General features: G+C 43.4%; 1 protein-coding gene across 1 annotated transcript in view; it reads right to left on the bottom strand.

Moving 5' to 3' along the window:
• The window catches only part of LOC126215311 (uncharacterized), a 259,120-nt gene that overhangs the window by 56,905 nt on the left and 175,562 nt on the right, over positions 1-26,653 (bottom strand). The window lies entirely within an intron of this gene.

The following is a 26,653-nucleotide window of genomic DNA, read 5'->3' as shown; positions in this document are numbered from 1 at the left end:
AAATTCTCCCCCCCCCCCCTTTCTAGCATGAGCCGACTAACTACCATGTTCCAATTTAAATTCTTTATTCGTTGTTCTTTCGTTCCCTTCCGGCGCTCTTTCATCTGCCGACTACGTTTACTCTTCCTGTCTCCTGACTAGCTACAGGGTGGCGCACGAAATGTGTTACCATTTTGTTTTTGAATATAAGCTTTATTGGGTTAGATAGAGAAACAATCAGTCGTGGAGTTAAGTTGCTTTAATATGACATTTATAGTCACTATGCAGATCAGATTTTGACCTGTGTCAGGTCATTATCAATGCTAAAACCAAATACAAGAGTATATATTACAATGTGATTTAGAAAAGTTATAAGTCCATCACATCGTTGTCTTTTAATGTTAACATTACATACCAGTGCGGAATTGTAGCAGTTGTTCGTGCTCAAGTGAATGATTACGCAGTTCAACCATTACTGTCGTAAAATTATATGTTGGTTTCACAGTACACACCGGTTTTGCGTATGGCGCCCTCTATGAGCTGCGCCTGAAGTTTTAACGACATATTTTGTAATATTTATGTTGTATAATAACTAAGTAGTAACATTAAATTATTATGAGTAAAACTATTTAGAATTACAATTCTTACTTTTTCTCATGTCTGTAATGTGCTAGATGTTTAAAATTACTATAGCACGTAACAGTGACAGCTTACGCCTCATGGGCTAAAATTAAGGCGTAAGCATTCACGTGAGCACGAACAACTGCTACAATTCCGCACTGGTATGTAATGTTAACATTAAAAGACAACGATGTGATGGACTTATAACTTTTCTAAATCACATTGTAATATATACTCTTGTATTTGGTTTTAGCATTGATAATGACCTGACACAGGTCGAAATCTGATCTGCATTGTGACTATAAATGTCATATTAAAGCAACTTAACTCCACGACTGATTGCTGCTCTATCTAACCCAGTATACCCACAGTCGTTGCGTGCACCCACCCCATGGAGGGCAACCTGATAAACTTTATTGTCAATACAATCTGAAAGGAACGTATACTACAATGAAGAGCCGTCCATGCAGATTTGCTCTAACTTAGCACATGCTCAATATGTCCACCATTTCGTTTCCTAACTTCCTTCAAAGGAACTCTGAAGTTAGTCATTACCCTACGGCACATGTCTTCCGTAATTCCACTGCAAGCTTGAAGAATAAGTCTTCTGAGCTCCATTAAATCGCGTGCACGTTTCGGGCAAATTTTTTCTTTAGATACCCCCAAAGAAAAAAGTCACATGGATATAAACCCACAATAATAGAAAAACTCCACAACAAAATGCAGACAAAAAACCTCAGATCCACTTCACAGCAGTCACTTCAAGCCAAATCAGTGTGCCACTGAAGCCAAACCTAAATATGCTACTCTCCCATAGGCCCACTTTCATACCAAATAGCAAACTTATTTAAAAAGGAAAAAAAAGAAAAAAATATCACAATCAGCTTTTCCACAAATAATAAATTACAACAAAAAGTAATCCATGATGTAAATACCTCCAAGAGTCACTACCGCAAATCAGGAATATACAAACTCAAATGTGATACATGCCCAAAATTCTACATTGGACAGACAGGCAGAAGTTTTGAAATTAGATACAAAGAAAATATTGATGCTCTAAGACTTGGTAACTTCAACAAATCAGCATTTGCAGCCCATATTGCTGAAGAAAACCATTCAGTGGGAAACATTAAGGACAACTTAAAAATTTTGCGTCTAGCAGAAAAAGGAGCCACTATGAATATATTAGAAGAATTAGAAGTACACACACACAAAAACAGCCCCCCAGACTATATCCTTAATGAGCAAACAGAGTTAGCTAACACCCCTTTCCTGAAAAATTTCTAAAAATTACTTTCCAGCCTCCAAAGCAAATAATATTAATACACCTATCTGCAGATCAAGTAGCAAATTCATATGTTACTATAATTCTCATGATGCCAAATGTAATAAAATAATATACTATTTTACCTATACAGTTCTAAATATATACAAAAAACTTTATAATTAATGTAGCAATATCAACTCAAAAATTCAATGTCTCTGTACTAATGTAAAAGGCATTACAGTTTTGTAAATGAATACATGATCCTTTCCAAACATAGGACATCATCGTCAAATGTTACGATATATCATAGCATCTGTGATACTCATATGTTTGTAAGCTCTTTGCATCTATCAAAACATGTGGTGCGTGGTTGAAATGATCTCAGCGACAAATCTAAAGTCTACATTGAGAACTATTTACGTGTGCAACAACGAGGATGCAGTGGGAATGCATTTACATCGGTTGGACGAATGTTATGAAAACAAACACTCCAAACCGACGTTTCACGTAAGTCACATGCAACGAAAATCTGTAACGCAACCATCTGTGTGTGGCGTTTTTATAATTAAGTTTTATTTATATTTTAGGACAATTAATCTATAAAAACACACCAAATGTCATAAAGAAAGCGTGTAAACCGTCTGAGGATGAATCACAACGATTCGAAACCGGTAACTGTTTCCTTTGAATAAAGGAACTGAAAGTAAATTTGTGGCTGGTTGCTGTCCTAACAACATCAACATTTGTCTTCAAACAACAGCCACGGTCTCCATCATGTCACCATATCTTGTCCGTCATTGAAGCGACCTGGAAACCTGAGTGAAATGAACCACATGTCGAAATGCTCGTGTAAAAACTGCAACACAGTGTTTGCAGTATGTGGCCTTGCTCCATCTTGCATGAACCACTGCGTGTTGAAGGGCAAGTTAGCGGCAATAAGCTGTGGAATGAAGCTATTGCGAAGCATGCTCAAATAACGCTCGCTGTTCACAGTTTCTTCAAAGAAAGAGAGTCCATTAAGTCCGTGACTGGAAATTGCTGCCCACGCTGTAATCCGCGGAGCATAATGTTGTCGTTCGTGAAGCACTTGTGGGTTTTCAGTGGCCCAAACGCGTACATTTTGTTTGTTAACCACACCGTCTAAATGAAAATGCGCCTCGTATGAAAACCAAACGTTGTTGAGAGTTTCTTCCCTATCCTCCGCCCACTAAGCAAACAGTAGTCTCTGCTGCTTGTGTTCTTCAGTTGTCTTTTGTGCACAGGTCATCTTGTATGGGTACATATGGAGACTTTTAAGAATGCGTTGAACGGAGCGTCTGGATATTCCCAGTTGCACTGCTGCCTTTCTACACGATTTCCCGGGACTTCTCTATACAGCAACTCGTACCGCTTCAATATTCTCCGGCGAACAAACAGGCTTAGGCCGAGGTCGCTTCGCTTCCAATACTGTTCCTTCTTGTACAAATTTATCGTACAACATGTGGATGGTCTTCTTGCAAGGGACCCATCGCGTGTTAAAAACTGTTGTCCAAAACGCCTCTGAGTCACAACAAGGCTTTTCGTTTCATGAAAAAGTAACACAATTGCCGATCGTTGCTGTGTCGTCAGTCTTCCATTGTCAGCCATTGCTGCTTACTAGTCACCTAGCGGCCGTATCGTGAATTACACGTCATTTCCTAACTCAATTGTTTTTCCAAGCTCTGCTGGTACTGCTGTAGAGATCCCAGCGGGATACCTAATGTGCGTCGTAAATTGTGAACGAAACAATTGGTAACACATTTCGTGCGCCACCCTGTATAATGGGACTTTTTCCTAGACGATCATGGAGCACTGCAGTTGGCGATACAGCCACAAATCAATCGTATACTACCTCATTTATACCTATTACCGGCGTGCATGCCACAGGATGCAAAAAAATGGGATTTTCCAGTGCTCATACCTCGCGTACTGCTGGTGATCAAAAGGCAGGGTCACGTCTTTTCGATAGCCCTTGGGTTAGGGACCATTTTTGTACCCAACTGAACGATAGACCTATTGTCACTGTCGTGCAGTACAGGGTGAAAGTACGAATATTACACGCTACCTCCTGAATGGGCAAACGAATCAAATCGGTTGGTTCTTTTTGCATCTGATGCGGTCTGCGGTCGGGCTCATGGCACCTGTGGAGACACCATTAGTTCCTGCGCCGTTCCTCGGTAAACCACAAAAAAGGGATTTATTGTTACATTTTTGCGTCACCAGCGGACCAAAACACAGCGGAGGATTCCAAGATGGCTTTTCGCAGCAACTGACCGAAAGTCTTACGATATATAACTAACATCTCGATCACCAATATACTCGAAAATTTTATTGATATCTCTATCCGTTTCCACGATACAGAGGTTCACTGTTACCACACTTGTACAGCTAAAATCCGATACGATACGAACTCTAAATCATAAACAACTGCAGCAAACTGCTCAGATTTTAACTGTATATTATCTAGCCATTTGTGTAGAAGAGCCGTCTCCCATATTCCAAAATTTCTTTAATCGTTATCGGTAAACACCCGCCGGCCGGAGTGTCCGAGCGGTTCTAGGCGCTACAGTCTGGACCCGCGCGACCGCTACGGTCGCAGGTTCGAATCCTGCCTCGGGCATGGATGTGTGTGACGTTCTTAGGTTAGTTAGGTTTAAGTAGTTCTAAGTTCTAGGGGACTGATGACCTCAGAAGTTAAGTCCCATAGAGCTCAGATCCATTTGAACCATTTTTCATAAACACCCCAAAAACTTGTTATTTAGGAACCACAACGCAACTGCGGCTTCCGAGCCAGCTGTGCACCACAAATGGCTCTAAACTTCACGATGTTTTCCTAAGATCACGATCTCTGACAACCTCGAAAATTTTCTTCATACCTTTACCCGTTTCGAAGATACAGTGTGTGAAAGTTACACTGCTTATACAAGTAAAACACGCACCTAAAATTGTGGTGTGAGGCGAAAACCTAGTTTGCAAAGTGACGTAGCACGGAGAAATATGCTTTAAAGTGCCTCCGTTTTCATCTGAGAACAACATGTTGTAGTATTGAAACAGATGCAGTTTTCTCTTGCTCATAAAATACAGTCTGAGGTGTAAAATTAGTTTCGCATTATTTCGATTTCACATCAGCAAACTATGTAAATTCTGTTGAAAAATACATTTCCTTTCATATATAAAGGGGACCAGAGGGAAGCACAAAAAATGCGAATATATTCCAGTTTATTTAAAAGTCCCTGACTGAAAAGAGGGGTTCCAGCTTCCACTTTCTACATTCGTCAGCAACTTTAAAAATTTTCCCGAAAATTTTTGGCCGGCCGAAGTGGCCGTGCGGTTAAAAGCGCTGCAGTCTGGAACCGCAAGACCGCTACGGTCGCAGGTTCGAATCCTGCCTCGGGCATGGATGTTTGTGATGTCCTTAGGTTAGTTAGGTTTAACTAGTTCTAAGTTCTAGGGGACTAATGACCTCAGCAGTTGAGTCCCATAGTGCTCAGAGCCATTTGAACCATTTTTGAAAATTTTGGCATGCGAACATACTCGCCCTTTTTTTTGCTGAGAGAGGAGGAGACGGTATCAGTGGCAAAGAGACGGAAACTAATAAATACTGGGAGATCGTAGACTGTGGTTGTGTTGTAGAAAGAGCGAAAGGGACAGTGGCAGTGTGAGACAGAGGGGGATGCAGTGGCAGCGGAACATGGCCGAAGGGGGCGGAACAGTGGTGGGGAAAGAGTGAAGCGCTATAACGGTGTCTTTTGAACTCAGTAATAGAGGCGAATACTTGTTCAGAACATGATCTTCATAAAACCACCTTCATATTATCAACATCTATCATTGTTGCTTATTATTATTTAGTATTATTACTAGCGATTAAGCCCTCTAGGACTGCCCAAATTGCGTAGAGGTGGGCTCTAGCCTCCATATTTCTTTCTTTCTCCTTCTGTCGCCTCCCTTTCTCTCTTTACACCGTATTGTTCCAGTGTTCTTCGTTGGAATTTCCTCTTGGTCTACTTCCCATTCGTGAATATTGGACCTAAGGTTCTGCGATTTGGGACATCGTCTGGTGTAATTCCTGTCAGTTTCAGCTCGGTTTTGATCTCTCCAAACCATTTCATCGTGACCGTTTTGGTTTCACTAATGATTCAAAATAATTCGACTTCACGTCTTGTAAGAGTGTTTGGGTTCATTCTTTTAACGTGTCTATAGCGTGTCGCCATGGGTATTTGTGTATTGTTCGATTTCCTGATTTCCTCTCTGTCAGTACTGTTCGTCTACAAGCTTTGAGCTTAGAATTTCTCTTTCGATTTCACGTACATTTTTCTCAATTTTTTCAGTGTCTCCTTTCGTGTTCAAAAATACTGGATTTGATTCATAGAGGAGATTTGGTTTAATTATTGTATTGAACTGTCTTAGCTGTGTGGGCTTGGACATACATTTCATGTTGTAGAAGCTATGGCTAACTCGGTACGCAGTTTCCATCTGTTGGCATCTACTTTCCTTTCCTTTTTTTCGATTCTATCTTCCTTTTACCGAAATATTTAAATTGCAGAATTTGTTGCGTGTCACATATTCTCCCCCCTCAAGAGACATTTGGAGGCTGAATTTTTCTGCAGTTTCTTTCAAGAGTTCAGTCTGACTACGGACTGATGAAATGTCGCGAGTTGATATTGCTAAATCGTTGACAAAAGCTAGGCAATCTGTAAATAAGTTGCCTGTGCCTAAAATTATTGGTTTGTCAGTTTTGAGGATTTATTTCGTTTGCGCCATTCTTGTATCACTTTCTCAAGCACACTGTAATGTCAACAGCCCATCTTCTTGGCTCATTCGCGCTTTGATTTCGAAAGGCTCTGACAGTGCACGCGTAAATTTCATCTGGGTCTTTGTCGCTGTCGCAGTCTGTCTGTGTGTTTTTTTTTTAATTGTATTTCGATGATTATCTCTTGTACCTAAAATCCGTTTCAATGTACCCACGCAGGACAATACACTCTTGTCGTCATGTACACTCTATTCGTCATCTATTAACAGACATCAGTCATTTATTCGTCAATTAATATGCTGGCAAACGAGGTCTAATTATGGAACCTACTGCTTAGAACCTATGGAAATGTGTATACACACATCGCCCATGCTGTACAAATTATACATGTTTCCACTGCCTCTACGCAGTGGGAATCCATAGTTAGGCCACGCGGGATTAGCCGAGCGGTCTCAGGCGCTGCAGTCATGGACTGTGCGGCTGATCCCGGCGGAGGTTCGAGTCCCCCCTCGGGCATGGGTGTGTGTGTGTTTGTCCTTAGGATAATTTAGGTTAAGTAGTGTGTAAGCTTACGGACTGATGACCTTAGAAGTCAAGTCCCATAAGATTTCACGCACATGTGAACATTTTTTTCAATAGTCAGTCCCCGCTCCATCTCTTTGATAACCACAGTGATGTGTCATAAAGTGCTGCCGTAATTCGGTAGGCACTCCCAGTTGAAATCCCTCTTTAATAATTCTACGAGGGGCGAAGTGATGCAACACTACTCGTTTTCTCGGCCCATTTCGTTTGAAAAAATGCGGAACTTGTTGTGGTACATTGTGGAATATTTCTGCTTCAGACCCCGATAGTTTCATGAAGTTTCGACTGATGGAAATGCTATACGTACCCTGCAAAATGGTGTTTGTAACGGAGATGCGTTCCTAGCAGCTGTTCAAATGGTCGAATGGCTCTGAGCACTATGGGACTTAACATCTGAGGTCATCAGTCCCCTAGAACTTAGAACTACTTAAACCTAACTAACCTAAGGACATCACACACATCCATGCCCGAGGCAGGATTCGAACCTGCGACCGTAGCGGTCGCGCGATTCCAGACTGTAGCGCCAAGAACCGCTCTGCCACTCCGGCCGGCCAGAGAGCTGTCATCGAGTTTCTTTTGGCGGGAAAGCACAGCACCCCAGATATTCGTAGGCGCTTGCAGAAGGTCTGCGGAGACCTGGCAGTGAACGAAAGCGCGGTGAGTCGTTGGGCGAGGCGTATGTCATCGTCGCAACAAAGCCGCGTATATCTGTCAGGTCTCCCGCGTGTCGGCTCGCCGCACACAGCTCTGACTCCAGCAATGTTGGAACGTGCGGACACTCTCGTTCGAGGTGACTGACGGATGACAATAAAAAAAATGTCGTGTGACTAGGGCCTCCCGTCGCGTAGACCGTTCGCCGGGTGCAAGTCTTTCGATTTGACGTCACTTCGGCGACTTTCCCGTCGATGGGGATGAAATGATGATGATTAGGACAACACAACACCCAGTCCCTGAGCGGAGAAAATCTCTCACCCAGGCGGTAATCAAAACCGGGCCCTCAGGATTGAAATTCTGTCGCGCTGACCACCGGAGGCGGACACGGATGAATCAAACGCGTCGCTGCTGAAACACTCGTCCACCACTTGGGATACTCAAAGGTGCGTGTCCCGCTGTGTTCCTCGCCACCTAACACAATACCATAAGGAGGAACGAAGGACCATCTACGCGGAATTTCTTGCCCACTACGAGGTTGATAGTTACAATTTTTTGTCAAATATCCTCACAGTCGACGAAATGAGTGTTCATCACGTCGAACCGGAAACAGAGAACAATTCATGGAGTGGCGTGACACCAACTCTCCTCGGCCAGTAAAGTCATGGTGAACTCTGAAGGGGTGGTTCTGGTACACAGATCAGCTGTGAAGTGTGTTGTGCTACTCTCAAGAAACTGAAGAAACGATACCAGCGTGTTCGTAGCCGGCCGTGGTGGCCAAGCGGTTAAAGGCGCTACAGTCTGGAACCGCGCGGCCGCTACGGTCGCAGGTTCGAATCCTGCCTTGGGCATGGATGTGTGTGATGTCCTTAGGTTAGGTTTAAGTAGTTGTAAGTTCTAGGGGACTGATGACCTTAGAAGTTGAGTCCCATAGTGCTCAGAGCCATTTGAACCTGCGTGTTCGTCTCCAAAATGCTAACGAGCATCTGCTTCTCTACAAAATCGTCACCCACCAGGGCAACAGAGCACTGTGTTCTCAGGAGACGAGGCCTGCCAACGCAGGAGCTGGCTCCATCTGCCCGTCAATCACTGAGCACCCAACAAACCGAGACGTTCCGCCTGCGGCTCCTCAGCATACAGAGTCACGTTTGATGCCCAACGGGTGGCCTAGTGGCAGGAGCTGGCGCCTATAACTTCGACGCTCTGTAGTGCCGTCTGATGACGTTTCTGGAACAGGTTCCTAGCCTCGATGTTGCAAAGAGCTGGAAAATGAACATCTTGGAAGAAATGGAAATATGCATCCATGGCCACATGGGGAATAACGAGATCCCCAATGAAATGAAATAACAAAATTCATATTTCTTTTCCAATTTTACTGCAGTACTCTTAGAATAAAAGATACATAACATGACAGTCATTTGACTCTAGCCCCAGTAATAGCTTAGAAATATGTAAAATAAATAGTTAATATCATGATCAATTATATTGTAACAGGTGCTCAATTTGTAATGTATTTCGTCAACCTACATCTATAATACGTTAAGAAGATGGACATAAGACATGTAAACATCTTACACCATACAGGTCGACAAATCGATAGTCAAATCAAAACCAGATGTATTTCGGCCGCCATCTTGTCCACTGCATTACAGAACTGCTTGTCATCGTGTTTCCAAGTTACTGCTACGTTAGTGACAATTTGTGAGAGCCACGGAAATGGAAGCACCCCAGCGCATCACAACGAGACTGCCAACCCAGGAGAAAAAAGATGATCACAGCGTTTACGAAAAGACTATGTAACATCAGTTTGGCCTTACTGTAAAGTTGTTTTTGCAATGCCATTTAGCCTGAAGATGAGGTATTACCTCGAAACATGTCGCTAAATAAATAAGTAATACAATAGTTGACAAAGTTTTTGACTGTTAGCGGTAATTTAAAAGAAAAATTTACATATTTCTTGAGACATTCACGGTCGAAAAATAGTTAAAATGGCTTCAAAAGCAAATTACAGTTAGTCAAGGACCCTCCGCCATTCACAGTGCTGTGACTTGCGCAGTATATAGATGTAGCTGCATAGCACGTCTGTCCTGCCGGCCATCTGCGATGTCGGGCGTTAGGGACCGTTTTCACCCCCACCCTGTACGGGACAGACTGACAGGAGAGAGAGTTATTAATGCACTGTAGTCCAGCTGTGAGTTATGTTTAAAGCTTCAGGTCTCTGGATCATCGAGAAGTTAGTTTAAAGTCAATTGCAAAATTTTCACCGAACAGACAGGCAACGTAAAAAAACGCGGTAAAAAAAAATTGGTCAGCTGCGAGTAGTCCCACTGCTCTGAGGGTTCAGTACAAACTTAACTGCTTATGTAAGATAGCCCAACCAATCAGGGACTCGAGAATCTCGACGATTTCTGCCTGTTATCGGCACTGATACTGGTTACATATTGGTCCCAGGAATTCCGAGACATCACAGAACGTTTTAGTTTTAAGTCTGAAGTTGGGTGACAAATGACAAGACAAAACTTTTCCGTCTAATATAAGTACAAATTAACAATTTTCTGATTATTTTCCTTTACTTTCAAATCTTATTTCTTGCCAAATTTCATGACTCTACGTCAAGAGGGAGTACACCATAGGTTTTAATGAGTGAGTTTGTGACTGTCAAAATTTGTGACATATACGGTCGTCTTTTCTGATTGCTTTGAGTTAGAAGCTTAAAATTTTTGCACCACCTTAGTACGTAATACAAATTTTAACTTAATATGTGTACCCGTTCTTGATAAAAAGTCTGATAACAAATGACAAAAAAGTTTTTTTCGCGTGATGTTGTTGTTGTTGTGGTCCTCAGTCCTGAGACTGCTTTGATGCAGCTCTCCATGCTACTCTATCCTGTGCAAGCTTCTTCATCTCCCAGTACCTACTGCAACCTACATCCTTCTGACTCTGCTTAGTGTATTGATCTCTTGTTCTCCCTCTACGATTTTTACCCTCCACGCTGCCCTCCAATGCTAAATTTGTGATCCCTTGATGCCTCAAAACATGTCCTATCAAACGATCCCTTCTTCTAGTCAAGTTGTGCCACAAACTTCTCTTCTCCCCAATCCTATTCAATACCTCCTCATTAGTTACGTGATCTACCCACCTTATCTTCAGCATTCTTCTGTAGCACCACATTTCGAAAGCTTCTATTCTCTTCTTGTCCAAACTAGTTATCGTCCATGTTTCACTTCCATACATGGCTATACTCCATACAAATACTTTCAGAAACGACTTCCTGACATTTAAATCTATACTCGACGTTAACAAATTTCTCTTCTTCAGAAACGATTTTCCTTGCCATTGCCAGTCTAAATTTTATATCCTCTCTACTTCGACCATCATCAGTTATTTTACTCCCTAAATAGCAAAACTCATTTACTACTTTAAGTGTCTCATTTCCTAATCTAATCCCCTCAGCATCACCCGATTTAATTTGACTACATTCCATTATCCTCGTTTTGCTTTTGTTGATGTTCATCTTATATCCTCCTTTCAAGACACTGTCCATTCCGTTCAACTGCTCTTCCAAGTCCTTTGCTGTCTCTGACAGAATTACAATGTCATCGGCGAACCTCAAAGTTTTTACTTCTTCTCCATGAATTTTAATACCTACTCCGAATTTTTCTTTTGCTTCCTTTACTGCTTGCTCAATATACAGATTGAATAACATCGGGGAGAGGCTACAACCCTGTCTCACTCCTTTCCCAACCACTGCTTCCCTTTCATGCCCCTCGACTCTTATAACTGCCATCTGGTTTCTGTACAAATTGTAAATAGCCTTTCGCTCCCTGTATTTTACCCCTGCCACCTACAGAATTTGAAAGAGAGTATTCCAGTTAACGTTGTCAAAAGCTTTCTCTAAGTCTACAAATGCTAGAAACGTTGGTTTGCCTTTTCTTAATCTTTCTTCTAAGATAAGTCGTAAGGTTAATATTGCCTCACGTGTTCCAACATTTCTACGGAATCCAAACTGATCTTCCCCGAGGTCCGCTTCTACCAGTTTTTCCATTCGTCTGTAAAGTTTTCGCGTTAGTATTTTGCAGCTGTGACTTATTAAACTGATAGTTCGGTAATTCATTAGAAATTAACAATTTCGGATTTTTTTCCTTTACTTGTACTGCGAAACCTTTCTTCCCTCCAAATTTCATGGCTCTAGACCAAGGGGAAGTGACGGAGAACTTTCGATGATTGAGTCTACGAATATGAAAATATGTGACATAAATGGCAATATTTTTGTCTACACTGACTCTGAAGTTTCACTTCTTACATCGCCAAGGATCAGTAGAACCTAATATTTCATCTTGATAGGCCTGCTCGTTCGTGAGAAAAAAGGTCTTGAACAGTCGGACAGACAGACAACGAAGTGATCCTATAAAAGTTTAGTTTTTACCAGTTGAGGCACGGACCAAAAAAGAAACTTTCGTCTGTCTCCTGAGGCCGTGAACTGGCAGTGTTCGCGTAGTCAGTGTCTGTGACAAGGAAACTCGAGCTAGGCGCCACGTTGGCTGGCGGGAACCAGCAGTTTGGCGAGTATGCAGTTCACAGAACGCAGTACAGTAGGTAGTGGCGGCCTTTGACAGCAATCGTCAGCCGGCAGCTGGCGAGGAGAACACGACAAGTGCTACTGTCCGATTCCCCAGAAACTTCACTCACTGGAAGAGCGGCCAGAATAAGCGAACAAGTGTCTCGGCTTCACCGAAGATACTCGACCGTTTCTAAAAAAAATAAAGAAAAAGACGGTCGAAGTTCTCGAGGTGTTGTCCAGGTACCTCACGTGCCTCTTATGGAGGGATATCCTTCGACGAAATGGTGACACAATGGTCAGTGTTGCGGCTTCTTAATTTTGCGTCCCGTGTTCGAAACCCGACTATGTTTTTATTTATTTTATTTTTATTGTTTTCATTTATGTACCCCTGTCCGTAGAAGGTTACTAGACGAACGTTTCTAATCAGTTAGGGAATACAAGACCATTATAATAATTGTAAAATGACAACTGCATTTCACAATAAGTATCATATATTTATTATATAATATACGTTCGTATGGTATGTTGTGATGTTGCAGTACTCTTAAATTGTGATATTCTGATATTCCATTCTTATACCAATTCTCATTGATTCTTATATTTTTTCTTGCTTTTATTCTTCAGAAAGATTTGGTGCATTCCATTGTATGATACCTGTCGTGGAAACATTCGCAACACAGATATTCCGAATACGACGAGCATGCTAGAAAGGCAGGTTTGCTACAGTACCATTTCTTAGTATGCATCTCGCTCGGGAAAGGAACGTCGTTAACACTGGTGAAGCTTTCGCGGCAAACCATCCATAACGGATCACTTTTCCTGACGCTTGGAACTGATTATAAATCAAGATAGACTAGAGAAATTACACCGAAAATAATTCTGTTTTTTTAAATTCATTCATCTGACATACAAGTAGTAGACCAGGGGTCTCCAAACTACGGCCGGCGGGCCGAAACCGGCCCGCGTTAGCTGGCCGGACATCCCTGCTATCCGGCCCGCCAAATACTTGAGGTGGTCCCTATGCTGCCAACAATTGAGTTTCGAGGCCTATCGCGACCAATACACCGCGACATTGTCGGAGCTCTATCTTTACAAAGCGGAAGGTCATGGTTAAACTTGTGGATATCCACAATAAACAGACAGACCATTCTCCGTGCGATAGCGGAAAAAAAGAACGGTTAACAGACTAGTTTGGCGAAAACATTTTAAGTAAAAAAGTTCTTTGCATTTTATTCTACTCACGAGTCTGGTGCAAGTCTTTCAAATGGACGCCACTTCGGCGACTAGCTTTAGTAATCAATCGTTATGGAAGATGCTTCTTAAGCAAGGTTTCACTTTCTTTTGATTACGTTGTAAAATACACATAACAAGTAAATCGTATAAAATATTTTTATTTAAAGGCAATTTAAAGAAAATACAATACCTGGTGTACATAATGATACTGGATATTTTAGTTGTAACTGATACATAAAAATAACTGTAATTAATTTATATCTTGAAAACTCACGATGTTAGAGTATTCACATAAATAAATTTAACATCTTAGTGATAATTAGTGACTTTTATGTAGCTGTAACTTTCCTTTCATAATTACCTCCAGTTGTGGATCACGATTACTGGTAGAGATAATCATCAGCGACTTCAAATGCTCATCACTTAATTTTGATCTGTAAATACTTTTTGCATGTTTCATTTTGGAGAAAGTTTTTTCACAAAAATAACTAGTGCCAAACGCGGAAAAAAGCCACGGGCAAATTTATGTAAATTTGGAAACTTTGTGGATGGAAGACACTTATAAAAAATCCCTTAGTGTCAACTTTGAATCTTTTTCTTTAAAAAAGTCGCTACGTTGCAAATCAATAATTTCAAACTGAAGTTCTGCGGGTAACGCTTCTATATCGACGCCAAAGGGATTTTGAAATATCTTGATATCGTTTGAATTTGCATCGATATCTGAAAAACGTGATTCAAAATTAATTTTTAAAGCGCCCAAATCTTCAATTGCGAAAGTTACAGGAAACGGAATCTCAGTTTGCTGACTGAATGTTTGGCATGTATTAAAATGCGTGAAGCATACTTTGTTCAACTGAGATTGAAACAAAAAGCGCGTAAAACACTAAAAAACTCTAGAGACGCAACTGAACTATCAAATATATGCTCTGGCTCTGCTACTCGCTATAACTAAACTTATTGTTGCGCCGCTTGAAATAACAATGCGTTGACATACTCTAGCTCTGTTACGTCTTATAGTAATAGTGTTGCTAACAATGATTTTGAGATTTCGTTAATTTTGCAGGACGCTTTCGTGAAGAATGTGCAGTGACATACTTTTTTGTCGGTGAAATTCGCCAGAATAAAATATGCCAGAAATTCGGTCAGGTACGTCCACCAATCAAAATTATGTAATTAAATAAAAATTGTAGTTCGTCTCAGTGCTAGCTATTCCCACAACCTTAGATTTTTGGGATTTCATCTTTCCTTTAGCCTTACATTACGGTGATCGTGGAGTGCTAGGGTGCTTTAACCCCACTAGGTAGATCTTGGCCCTTACGACTTCGTGGAGGAGTCAGTGTGGCCTGCGGACTAAAAAGTCTGGAGACCCCTGTAGTTATATAAAATATACACTGGAAGACATTCGCGTAGTAACCTTCGACAGACATGAGTAGGTAGATGAAAAACGAAAACCGAAATAATAACCGCGTTTGGAAGACGGGGCGCAAAGTTCAGAAGCCGGGACGCTAACCACTGTGCCACCACACCTCGAAAGCTTCGACCGTCGTTTTCTCAGAAAGGATCAAACATAGGCCGTGACGCTTGGTCACTTATTTTGGCTCCTCTTGCACTGAGCGAAGTTTCTGGGAAATCGGGTTACGGCACTTGCCGTGTCCTCCTCGTGAGTCGCGCGTCCGATATAGAGAGCGGCAGCAGACGGCGAGCGGAATCGGCGCTTTTGCCGAGAAGTCTGCGGCTGTTCCGGCGTCGGGAGAGTTGAGATGTGCCAGGCGTTCGCACACGCTGAATCCCTAACGCAGCTCCCGGAAGTGTGTCTCTGTAATGTGTCCGTGTGTGTACGTGTGTGTGTTTCTCGGTCTCCAGCAGCGCGCCGCGTATTCCCAGAGAGTGTGTGGCGAGGCTATTTGCGTTCCTGCCGGCCTCTCCCAGGGCGGGAAGCGACGACGCCGCGTAGACGTCCCCGCCCCCCCCCCCCACCTGCCCCTCGCGCCAGCGTCGTGTCACAGCGCTCCCGTCGCCGGTCGGGTCCCGGCGACGGCGAAAGTCCACAGGCAGCTAGCTACCTGGGCGGTGTGCGGTGCGAGGGACGAGTACCCATTACGGGACGTCTGGTTTGCTGGATAAGTTCGCAGAGTTTTCCCACAAGCTTCACACACACAACAGACATACACAACAGACAATTTAGCTATCAATAATGTATTCATATATAAGAACATGGTATCTGTTCTTTTGGACATGTCCGAAAGAACAGATACCATCTTCATATGTACCGGGTGATCAAAAAGTCAGTATGAAAACTTAATAAACGACGGAATAATGTAGATAGAGAGGTAAAAATTGACACACATGCTTGGAATGACATGGGGTTTTATTAGAACAAAAAAAAAAAACAAAGTATTGCTAGACGCGTGAAAGATCTCTTACGCGCGTCGTTTGGTGATGATCGTGTGCTCAGCCGCCACTTCAGTAATGCTTAGCCTCCCAGGTCCCCAGACCTCAGTCCGTGCGATTATTGTCTTTGGGCTTACCTGAAGTCGCAAGTGTATCGTGATCGACCGACATCTCTAGGGATGCTGAAAGACAGCATCCGACGCCAATGCCTCACCATAACTTCGGACACGGTTTACAGTGCTGTTCACAACATTATTCCTCGACTACAGCTATTGTTGAGGAATGGTGGTGGACATATTGAGCATTTCCTGTAAAGATCATCTTTGCTTTGTCTTACTTTGTTATGCTAATTATTGCTATTCTGATCAGATCTGTCGGACATTTTTTGAACGTTTGTATTTTTTTGGTTCTAATAAAACCCCATGTCATTCCAAGCATGTGTGTCAATTTGTACCTCTCTATCTACATTATTCCGTGATTTATTCAGTTTTCAAATTTATACTGACTTTTTGATCACCCGGTATGTATACTTAAGGCTCACCGGCCATTTGACCATCTTATTCTGTGCAGATGTACAAACAGTGCCCGAACTCTTATGGGAATCGGCAAAGAGCCGCGAGTAATGAGTATAATGGGTGGGGGCACTCTGGGATAGTAAGTTGGAAATGTGGGTCTCACGGGAGGTGTGCCAGAGATAAGTCCCTACAGTCGCACTATCCTCTGTGTCCTCGGTGGCTCAGAAGGACAGAGCGTCTGCCATGTAAGCAGCAGGTCCCGGGTTCCAGTCCAGGTCAGGGCACACATTTTCAGCTGTCCCCGTTGACTTATATCAACGCCTGTATGCAGCTAGGGGTATCCATTTCATTGTAATAATGTCTTCTCCTTCACTATTTAAGGCAGTCTGCGAACGATGGAGTAACTTCTCGATTCGGCGACTGTAGAAGTCTCGTGGTTCTGAGGCGAAGAACTCGTCCAGCCATCTTCGGAGCGCATTTTCATTCGAGAAGGAAGTTCTTCGAAGGTTGTTCCATAGAGAGCGGAAAATGTGCAGATCAGGTGAATAAGGTGGGTGCGGATTGACTCCCCACCCTATCTGCTATTCAGTGTTTTTTGTCAGTCTGGCCGAACGGGGGCGGGCGTTATCGCAGAGTAGCATCACTTCACGCAGTCTTCCTGTTTGCTGTTCTCGGACTGCGTCTGAAAGATGACTCAGTTGTTGACAATAAATGTCAGCAGTGGTCGTTACACCTAGGGGAGAAAATTCGTAGTACACCACACCGTGCATAGCATTATCTTTTGCGGATGCGCGCAGATCTTTGCACCGGGAGTCGCTGCTTTGTCTACGCTCAACCATTCCTTTCTCTTCCTCACCAGTGACGATACAGGATAGGACTGGTCGGTGTTGTTGACGAGCCAACTGGTGACGAGCAAGCAGAGATGCCCATACGGCCGCCCGCTGACTTTTCTGATTTTGGATCAGAGGTTCCGCTACCGGATCTTCCAACATTCCCCACTGCACGCAAATGTCGCACGACGGTGGAGGATCGCTGTTCTCCGCAACTGCCAGTTGTCGGCTACACTGATGTTGATGCGTCTAAACGATCTTCATCGAACTCCGAAGCTCTTCCCGAGCACGGAATCACCAGTGTCATAGCGACCCTCCTTAAAACGAGAAAACTAGGCGTCAAATGGTTTTTATTCCAGTCTTTGATCACAATATCAATTCTTTTGACGACGACCGGCTTCAGTCCATAATGACCATCCTCAGATCTACAATATTCAAATATATACACCTAGTGAGTAGAGTATCTTTCGACACAATACAGCAATACGTATCACAACATACTATCATACAACAAGGGAAATGTACAGATAAAATACGGTAAAACTTACCTTTTCTACACCGTGTCCTAAAGTCATAAGGCCATAATGGCATCGTCAAAACATATAAATATAATCAGCACAGCATCGTCACATAGATCTAAAATATGGTGTAGAATAGGCCACGTCGTCCACACAGTCATTATTGCAACTGGCTGCTGAAGTACAGTAGCTACCAGAAATCTGTTTGCCTACATCCTACCTACATGTCGCTACTGTGCGCTTAGATGTAGTCATCATTTACGCAAAAACATAATCTGATAAAAACACATTATGTAAAATACATGCAGCAGACTTTTAAATATTGATAACTATCATAGAAACTAATTGTGATACATTAACAGACGAATACGGTTACCCATATAACCGGTCATCGTCAAAAGAATTGATATTGTGATCAAAGAGTGGAATAAAAAACATTTGACAGTATCGGATCACCGTTCGTATACGCGACTGTGTCGCAGGTAGTGAAAACTAGGCGTGGCCTGTACGATGGCGTTGTCCCCACACTCGGCGCAAATGTTTGTGGCTGCCTCCGCCGCTGTCACCCCTCTACTGAAACCAAACAGAACAATATGTCGGAAATGATCCGATTTCTCTACTCGGCATATCATTTTCTAGCGTTCAGAGCTCAATTCACTGTCTGCAAATGACAAAATGATAATAAGGAAACTCAAATAGCAACATTAACTACAAATAAAAAGTGACAATCGATAAATAAACCATATGAACCGGAATACAAACATGCAAAACCAAAACGCTACGAACTTATCCATTGACCCAGTACACTGTTGCACCCGGGAAACTACTCTGAAACCTGTCTACAGGAGGGTCACCAGTTTCGATTTGAGCCTCGCGACAGTGTGAAACCTCATAATGTTCCAGTCAGTAATCGACGTTTGGAAATAATTTTTTGTACCAACAGCTATACAATTATATTGATTCTCTATGGGTTTCGGTACAGGATACCATCTTCAAAGAAGGCACTGCAAGGTACAGTACAAGATAATACAAGTAGACTATATGATTTCCTACACTCTTACAAAAACAAAACTTGTTTTTTTTTTAAATAAAGCACTCCGTGTTCAGGCCACGAGTGGCCTACGGGGAGCATCCGACCGCCGTGTCATCCTCGGTGGAGGATGCAGATAGGAGGCGCGTGGGGTCAATACACCGCTCTCCCGGTCGTAAGATGGTATTCTTGACCGAAGCCGCCACTATTCGGTCGATTAGCTCCTGAATTGGCATCACGAGGCTGAGTTCACCCCGAAAAATGGCAACAGCGCATGGCGGCCTGAGTGGTCACCCATCCAAGTGCCGGCCACGCCCGACAGCGCTTAACTTCAGTGATCTCACGCGAACCGGTGTATCCACTGCGGCAAGGCCGTTGTCTACAAGAACAAAATAGGTCCAAAAATTTTTGAAGCAGCGGATGCTTAAACAAATTACATAAACTGGTTAAAAAATACAAGTTTGCCAAATAAGAGAACGTAAAGTACAGCATTTGACGAGTTACCACCATTTTCTCGGTTTTCAAGCCGCGTCAGCCGTCTCAAAAACCGAGAAGATTTTATCCAGTCATGTCCACCGCGAAAGACTCCGAGGACACAATTATTATGATAATTGTTACATTGAATTGTTTCGTCGATATATAGTAGGCAGGTCACAATATGCACCAAGGGTTTTCTTCCCAGGTGCGTGCGGTAAATGCGGAAACGTAAACTATGGTGAGGTTATTATGAAATGCGTCCAAACGGGACGAATGTGCTGCTGTTATTTTTGTGTCTACCAAGGAACAAACACCGGTGTACACCCATCGAACAATGAAGGGCGTGTATGGGGTAGCAGGTCTTCGAAAACTACAGTCATTAAACGGTGCGTCAAGTTCCGTCGTCTACTGCTGCCCCACGATAACGGACGTTCCCGTATGGCTGAGGTCGTAACGCAGAAGTTACGCCAACTGGAGCGGGCGACATTGGAGCACCCGCCCCACACTGCTGATGTCTCCCCTGTGCGATTATCACGCCTGCGGTCCCTTCAGACAGGGCTCGAGGGGTCGGCGATTCCTGTCGGACGAGGAATTGCAGCAGGAAGCAGCTGCGGACTTCTTCACGCAGTAGGACACGGTGTTTTAGCAAACGGGTATCACCAGGGTGGTTGCCTCAATGATCGACGTAAGTCTGGCACATTGGTACACAGCGTCTGGACTGTACGGCCTTCGAACGCCAACTTTTTGATCGGCCCCATTAAAGGAAAAGAACCATATATTTGTTACGTTATACTGTAGTAAATACACTGCTCAAAATAATTAGGGGAACATGACTTTGGGTGTCCGCCATACTCCATCGAGCAATAATTGAGCACTGCGCATGTTACCAAATTATGCCTTTATGTTTCACAAACTGAGTGCACAACAAAACATCATTACATCCTCGTTCGTTTACTTAAAAAGAAGTAATATGTCCGACAGATGTCGAAAACAAAATGGGAACATTTAATAATTGTTTCACAATGCGGCGCCACAGTCATAATATATTTCTTTAAAGTCAGTATCGCCATTAGACTGTTGTTCATTTGCAGTGTTATTAGACATATATTTTAAATACGACCGTATGCCATCTTAGGCACTGTTTAACTCTTAAAACACTTGATAATGGCACTTTGAAGCCGAAATCATGATTGTGTAAATGTAACACTGTAAATAAACAACGGTCTAATGGCGGTACTGACAAAAAAGAAAAAATGGAAAGAGTCGTTCATCCTGGGTGCTTTTCATTCGACTTGGAGAGCTGCGTGAGCGTTTATCACTGCCTGACACCTACGTAGGTAGAGTGCTCCGTGTAAGTTAAGGGCAGTCACCCTGTGCTACGCGTTCCAGTTCTTCAATGAGAGCCCGTGAGAGTATTGGAGGAACTACATCTACATCCATACTGCGCAAGCCAGCTGACGGTGTGTGGCGGAGGGTACTTTGAGTACCTCTATCGGTTGTCCCTTCTATTCCAGTCTCGTAGTGTTCGTGGAAAGAAGGATTGTCGATATGCCTCTGTGTGGGCTCTAATCTCTCTGGTTTTATCCTCACGGTCTCTTCGCGACATATACGTAGGACTGCGGTGGAACAGAACGGCCACGGACACGACTGCCAAGCACGCGGCTGTCGGGACTCGCCGCCAGCCACTCCAGTCTGCCGACGCCCGCCTCGTGGCTCCTGGCGTTGGAAGGCATCCAGGGCCACCACTGTATGCAGCAGCCACCACGTGGTGCTGCAGGTACTGACAGCGACGAGGTGTGTGTGGCTGTCAGCACTCAAGTCTGCCCACACCATCTGTCGATTTCCTGGACAACGTTCGGCAGGTACCGCTCACCACGGGGTCGCCACACACGAACATGGCCATCACCTTGCCTCAGAGGATATCTGGACTTGTGAGTGAATAACACGTTTCGCCAGTTACGAAGTTGCCAGTTGACGTGGGAACGACTGAACAGAAGGCGAGCTGCGAGCTGTTGTGTCAGAAGGGCTACTCGAAGAGGACGTCTGGGTCGTGCGTGGGGCCCCCTCTCGTACCCCGTTCCTTACAGTGTGATCGGACACAGCGGCTCCAGTGGCCCTTTCTGAGACCGCCTAGCAGTGCTCAGGCGGTATCCGTGCGACGCGGCAACAGAGAGACGGCCACCAGGTGGGGTTGTGATGCGTGGGCGACCTTCTCCCTCGCCTTGTGTGCTGACCTGCCTCCCTGCAGCGTCTCCACAACATGTAGATGACACATGGAGAGCCACTGGAATCGGTAGCAATGCAACCGAAAGTCCATCCTTTTTGGATCAAACAGACCGCCCTTGCAACTTTCTCTGCGTTAAGATGTCGCACTGCTTTGATGCAACGTCCACATCCGACAACCGCCATCTGTGTACCTCACTATAGTACACCGGGTGTCCGCACCGACTCCCCCCAGAGGGATCACCTGACGGCGCACTGCACCAAACAGCCAGTAGATGGCGAATGAGTTTAATTGTTGCCTACACTGCAAGCGAAGACGTCAAGCGGTACAGTAAGACCACTGGTACCGCCGGTATCGATGTAGATTTAACATAGCGCACGTTGACACACGTGTTCCCCTAATTCTTCTGAACAGTGCACCTTAATTTCCGCCGGCCGTTGTGGCCGAGCGGTTCTAGGCGCTTGAGTCCGGAACCACGCGGCTGCTACGGTCGCAGGTTCGAATCCTGCTTCGGGCGTGGATGTCTGTGATGTCCTTAGGTTAGTTAGGTTTAAGTAGTTCTAAGTCTAGGGGACTGATGACCTCAGATGTTCAGTCCCATAGTGCTTAGGGCCATTTCAACCATTTGAACCTTAATTTCCCTATATCATTAACTTCTGTTCAGTTCACGTGGATGTAACGGATGACTTGTCTTTTTGATGGTAACGCTGTCTGCGTGGCTGGTGCCCAAAAGCCATTAATAAATTTAAAAAATGATCAGCTGCTGGTGGGATCGCGCACCGACGGTTCCCTGCATATGTGTACAGACATTTTTTTTTGTGTTACCGGCATTGATACTGGCACGATATCGATCGCGGGAAGTGCAAATCTTTCGAGAATGTTTCAATTTCAACTTTGAAGTCGGTAACAAATGACAAAAGAAATATTTTTTCGTGTGATATAATTACGAATTAACCATGTTCTGAGTTTTGTCCTTCACTTGAACTCCGAAATCTTTTTCTTGACAGATTTCGTCCTTCTAGGCCAACGGGAAGTATCCTATAGGTTTTGATGAATGAGGTTGCGAATAACAAAAGATGTGACATAAGTGTGCGTGTCTTTGATTACACTGACTTAGAAGCTCCAGTTTTCTACAACACCAAGGGGCCGAACACCTTAGTGTGTGACATAAATTTCAACTTGATAAGTCTACTCGTTTCTGAAGAAAACTGTTTTCAGCAGTCGGATAACAAAGTGACCCTGTAAGGGTGTCGTTTTTAGCGATTGATGGACGGAACCTTAAAAACGACCCTTCAGCTGCCGCCGAAAAACTCGGAGGCCATGACAGGGAGTAGATGGCAAGGCACGTGGTGGCGTTAACGTCCTCACCTACTTCCTCAAAGCACTCTGTAGGAGCAAAACCACCTCCATCTACGAAATTTTCCGAGAACTTTTATGTAAGGAACTCGTGGTCTCCGGTGGCTCTGTACAGAGTATAACGCCGTCACTATTTATTCACTTTATTACTCCAACTACCTTCGTTCACTCCAGCATGTTTTATTGTGTTACCGTTATCGTTTACCGGAAATTTAGGCCTGGACTTGTGATTCAAAAACTATTAGACTCGTACGACAGTAAAACACAGGCGCGTCGGTGGCACGCGGAGCTGTGCGGGTAGAGGACATCCAGGGGCAGCGTGCGCGCGAGACCTCCACACCGGTGTAGCGTCCACCCGAACGTCTGGCCTTCACAGTCCACTGCTACATCCATACTCCGCAAGCCGAGGGTACTTCTGGCTCCAATACCTTTCCTCCCCTTCCCTGTCCATTTGTGAACGACTGTCGGCGAAACTCCGACTGATACGCGGTTTTTCTCATTTTCTCGTCGTCGTCATTTCGCTATCGTCACATTACTAGACCTGCATGCTGCTTCTGAAGGTACAAGGTGTAAAATACAGGGAGCGAAAGGCTGTTTACAACTTGTACAGAAACCAGAAGGCAATTATAAGAAGTGAGAGTCTTGAAGGGGAAGCAGTGGTTGAAAAGGGCATGAGATAGCGTTGTAGCCTATCCCCGATGTTATTCAGTCTGTACGCTAGGCAATCAGTAGAAAAAAAAAGAATTGGGGTTAGAATTAAAGTTCGGGGGGAACAAATAAAAACTTTGAAGTTTGCCGACCACATTGTAATTATGTAAGAGTTAGCAAAGAACTTGTAACATCATTTGAATGCAACGGACAGTGTCTCGATAGGAGGATATAAGAGGAACAAAACAAAGATAATGGAATGTCGAATTATATCAAGTGATGCTGAGAGAATTAGATTAGGAAACGAAACACTTTAAGTAGTAGACAACTTTTGTTATTTGTGCAGCAAAATAACTAATGATGCCGAAGTCAGACGATGTAAAATGTAGACTGGCATTAGGAAGAAAAGCATTTCTCAAGAAGATAAATTTGCTAATATCGATTGCACACTTAAGTGTCAGGAAGCCTTTTCTGAAGGTATTTGTATGGACTGCAGCCATATATGGAAGTGAAACATGGACGATAAACTGTTTAGACAAGGATAGAACAGAATCTTTGGAGATGTGGTACTACAGAAGAATGTTGGAGGATAGATGGGTAGATGACGTAACTAATAAAGAGGTACTGAAGAGAAATAGGGACGAAACAAATTTGTGGCCCAACTTGACTAAAAGAAGAAATAGGTTGACAGGACACATTCTGAAACAACAAGGGATAAGAATTTAAGTACTGGTGGAAAGTCTGGGGGGTGAAAATCGTAGGGAAGAATACAGTAAGTAGGTTCAGAAGGATGTAGGTTGGGGTAGTTATTCGGAGGAGAAGAAGCTTGCACGGGATAGAGTAGCATGCAGAGCTTGGACTGAAGACAACAACAACAACACACCTGCTATTTTATACGCCTGCAATAGTTGGGCTGTTTTGACGAATCGCCACCTGCAAATTGTTTTTGTAGGATCTAATCTTGGAATAATTTAACAAAATACTGTTTTAGAAGTTCACATTTTGAATTTCGCTAGACTTCAATTGCCCCCCTTAACATCCTACCGGTGATGACCAGGTCTCTTAGAGTCTCTAATGATGTCTACAAGCGGATAGTGTGGACAAATGCCGAGCTTAATTGTGCCTGTCTATTCAAAATCAAAGTGCACGCAGTACAGATGAAGTGACATGAGGGTGTATCACTCGTATTCATTAACAGTGTTCTTTAAAGTATCATTGACTGGTTTCCTGCGAACGATCTTACCGTCAATTTTAAAAAGATACAATATACTCACTCCAAGGTGTATACGCCAATGATATGTGCAACACACGGTGAGGAACTAAGTTCTTAAGTGACCATATTAATGAGAATTTAAACTGGAAAAGCCGCATTTTGGAACTTGTAAAACAATTTAGTTCAGCCACATTTGCACTTGGAATCTTAGCTGATCTTGTGGAGAGACAAATCAGTGAGCTGATATATTTTGCATTCCTTCATTCAATAATGCCATATGTTCTGGAGCAACTCATCTGTAACTGAGGTGGACTTCGTTGCTGAAAAAAGTGCTGTGAGAATAATACGTGGTGCTCACCCACGATCATCTTGCAGACATCCGTCTAAGGAGTTGGGCATTCTGAGTATGGCTTCAAAGTATATTTATTCCCATACGAAGATTGTTGTAACTATCCACTGAAGTACAAAAGGAACAACGATGTACATGGCTATAAAAACAGAAGGAAAAATGCCTCTCATTAGTACACGTTAAGGTTGTCTTTAGCAGAAAAAGGGGTGCGCAATGCTGCAACAAAAATTTTTGAGCACTTACCTTGTAATATGTAAAACGTGGTGGGTAGGAATTACTAACTCACATCTGTATGTTTTTATATATACAGGGAAAAAATCTTATAAATATTGGGCATGTAGATACATTTACAAATTAATTTGCGATGTGAATGTAAAATGACTCGTTCGACTCATAAAGACTTGCTGCAGAATGTTACTACGCAATATTGGTTAAAATGTTAGTCATTTTTTTTGTTTATTTATAGACCCAATCACATGTTTATGACAGAGTCATAACCGGTTTCGGCCATATTATGACCATCTTCAGATTCTAAAGGCGGCATACACTGAACACACGTTCATGCGTTGACAACGCAACCGGGACTCGAACCCGGGATCTCCTGTTTACATGGCAGACTCTCTATCCATCTGCGCCACCGAGGACACAGATGAAAAGCGCGACTGCAGGGACTAAACCCTTGCACGCTCCCGTGAGACGCACATTCCCAACTGTCCACAATCTACATACGTAATGGGCCTAATAGATACTTGCCCACCCACTCATTGATCGCGCACACTAAGGTGTCGATTCCCGTAAGAGTTCTGGCAATCTGTGCGTATTCGCACAGACGAAGGTCAATGGCCGGGTAGCCTTTAACTATATGTATGAAGACTGGACTCGCATTCGGGAGGACGACGGTTCAATCCCGTCTCCGGCCATCCTGATTTAGGTTTTCCGTGATTTCCCTAAATCGTTTCAGGCAAATGCCGGGATGGTTCCTTTGAAAGGGCACGGCCGATTTCCTTCCCAATCCTTCCCTAACTCGAGCTTGCGCTCCGTCTCTAATGACCTCGTTGTCGACGGGACGTTAAACACTAACCACCACCACCAATATATGTATGAAGATAGTGACTCTTCTCGAAAGAACAGATACAATTGATGACCGTGCAGCTTCTGTAGAATAAATGATAATTAATTATCATTTATTCTATAGAAGCTGCAGTTTCAATTAATTATCATTCTGGGAGGAGAAATAAAAAAGATTTGCCGATGAGATTGTAATTCTGTAGGATCGACGGGCGGGTGGCTTTAAAATTGTTGGGATTTACACAGCGTGATCGTCAACGCCGTTTTCCAAGATCGTGATACTGCTGTACTGGTAGTCAGCCTTGTTAACACCAGAAGGAAACTCCAGGAAGTAAAGCCACACACACAAAAAAAAGACATACAGTCTTCAGT

The sequence above is a fragment of the Schistocerca nitens genome, chromosome 12 (genome assembly GCF_023898315.1).
Source record: "Schistocerca nitens isolate TAMUIC-IGC-003100 chromosome 12, iqSchNite1.1, whole genome shotgun sequence".
Lineage (NCBI taxonomy): Eukaryota > Metazoa > Arthropoda > Insecta > Orthoptera > Acrididae > Schistocerca > Schistocerca nitens.
This window is presented reverse-complemented; position numbering and strand designations above follow the sequence as displayed.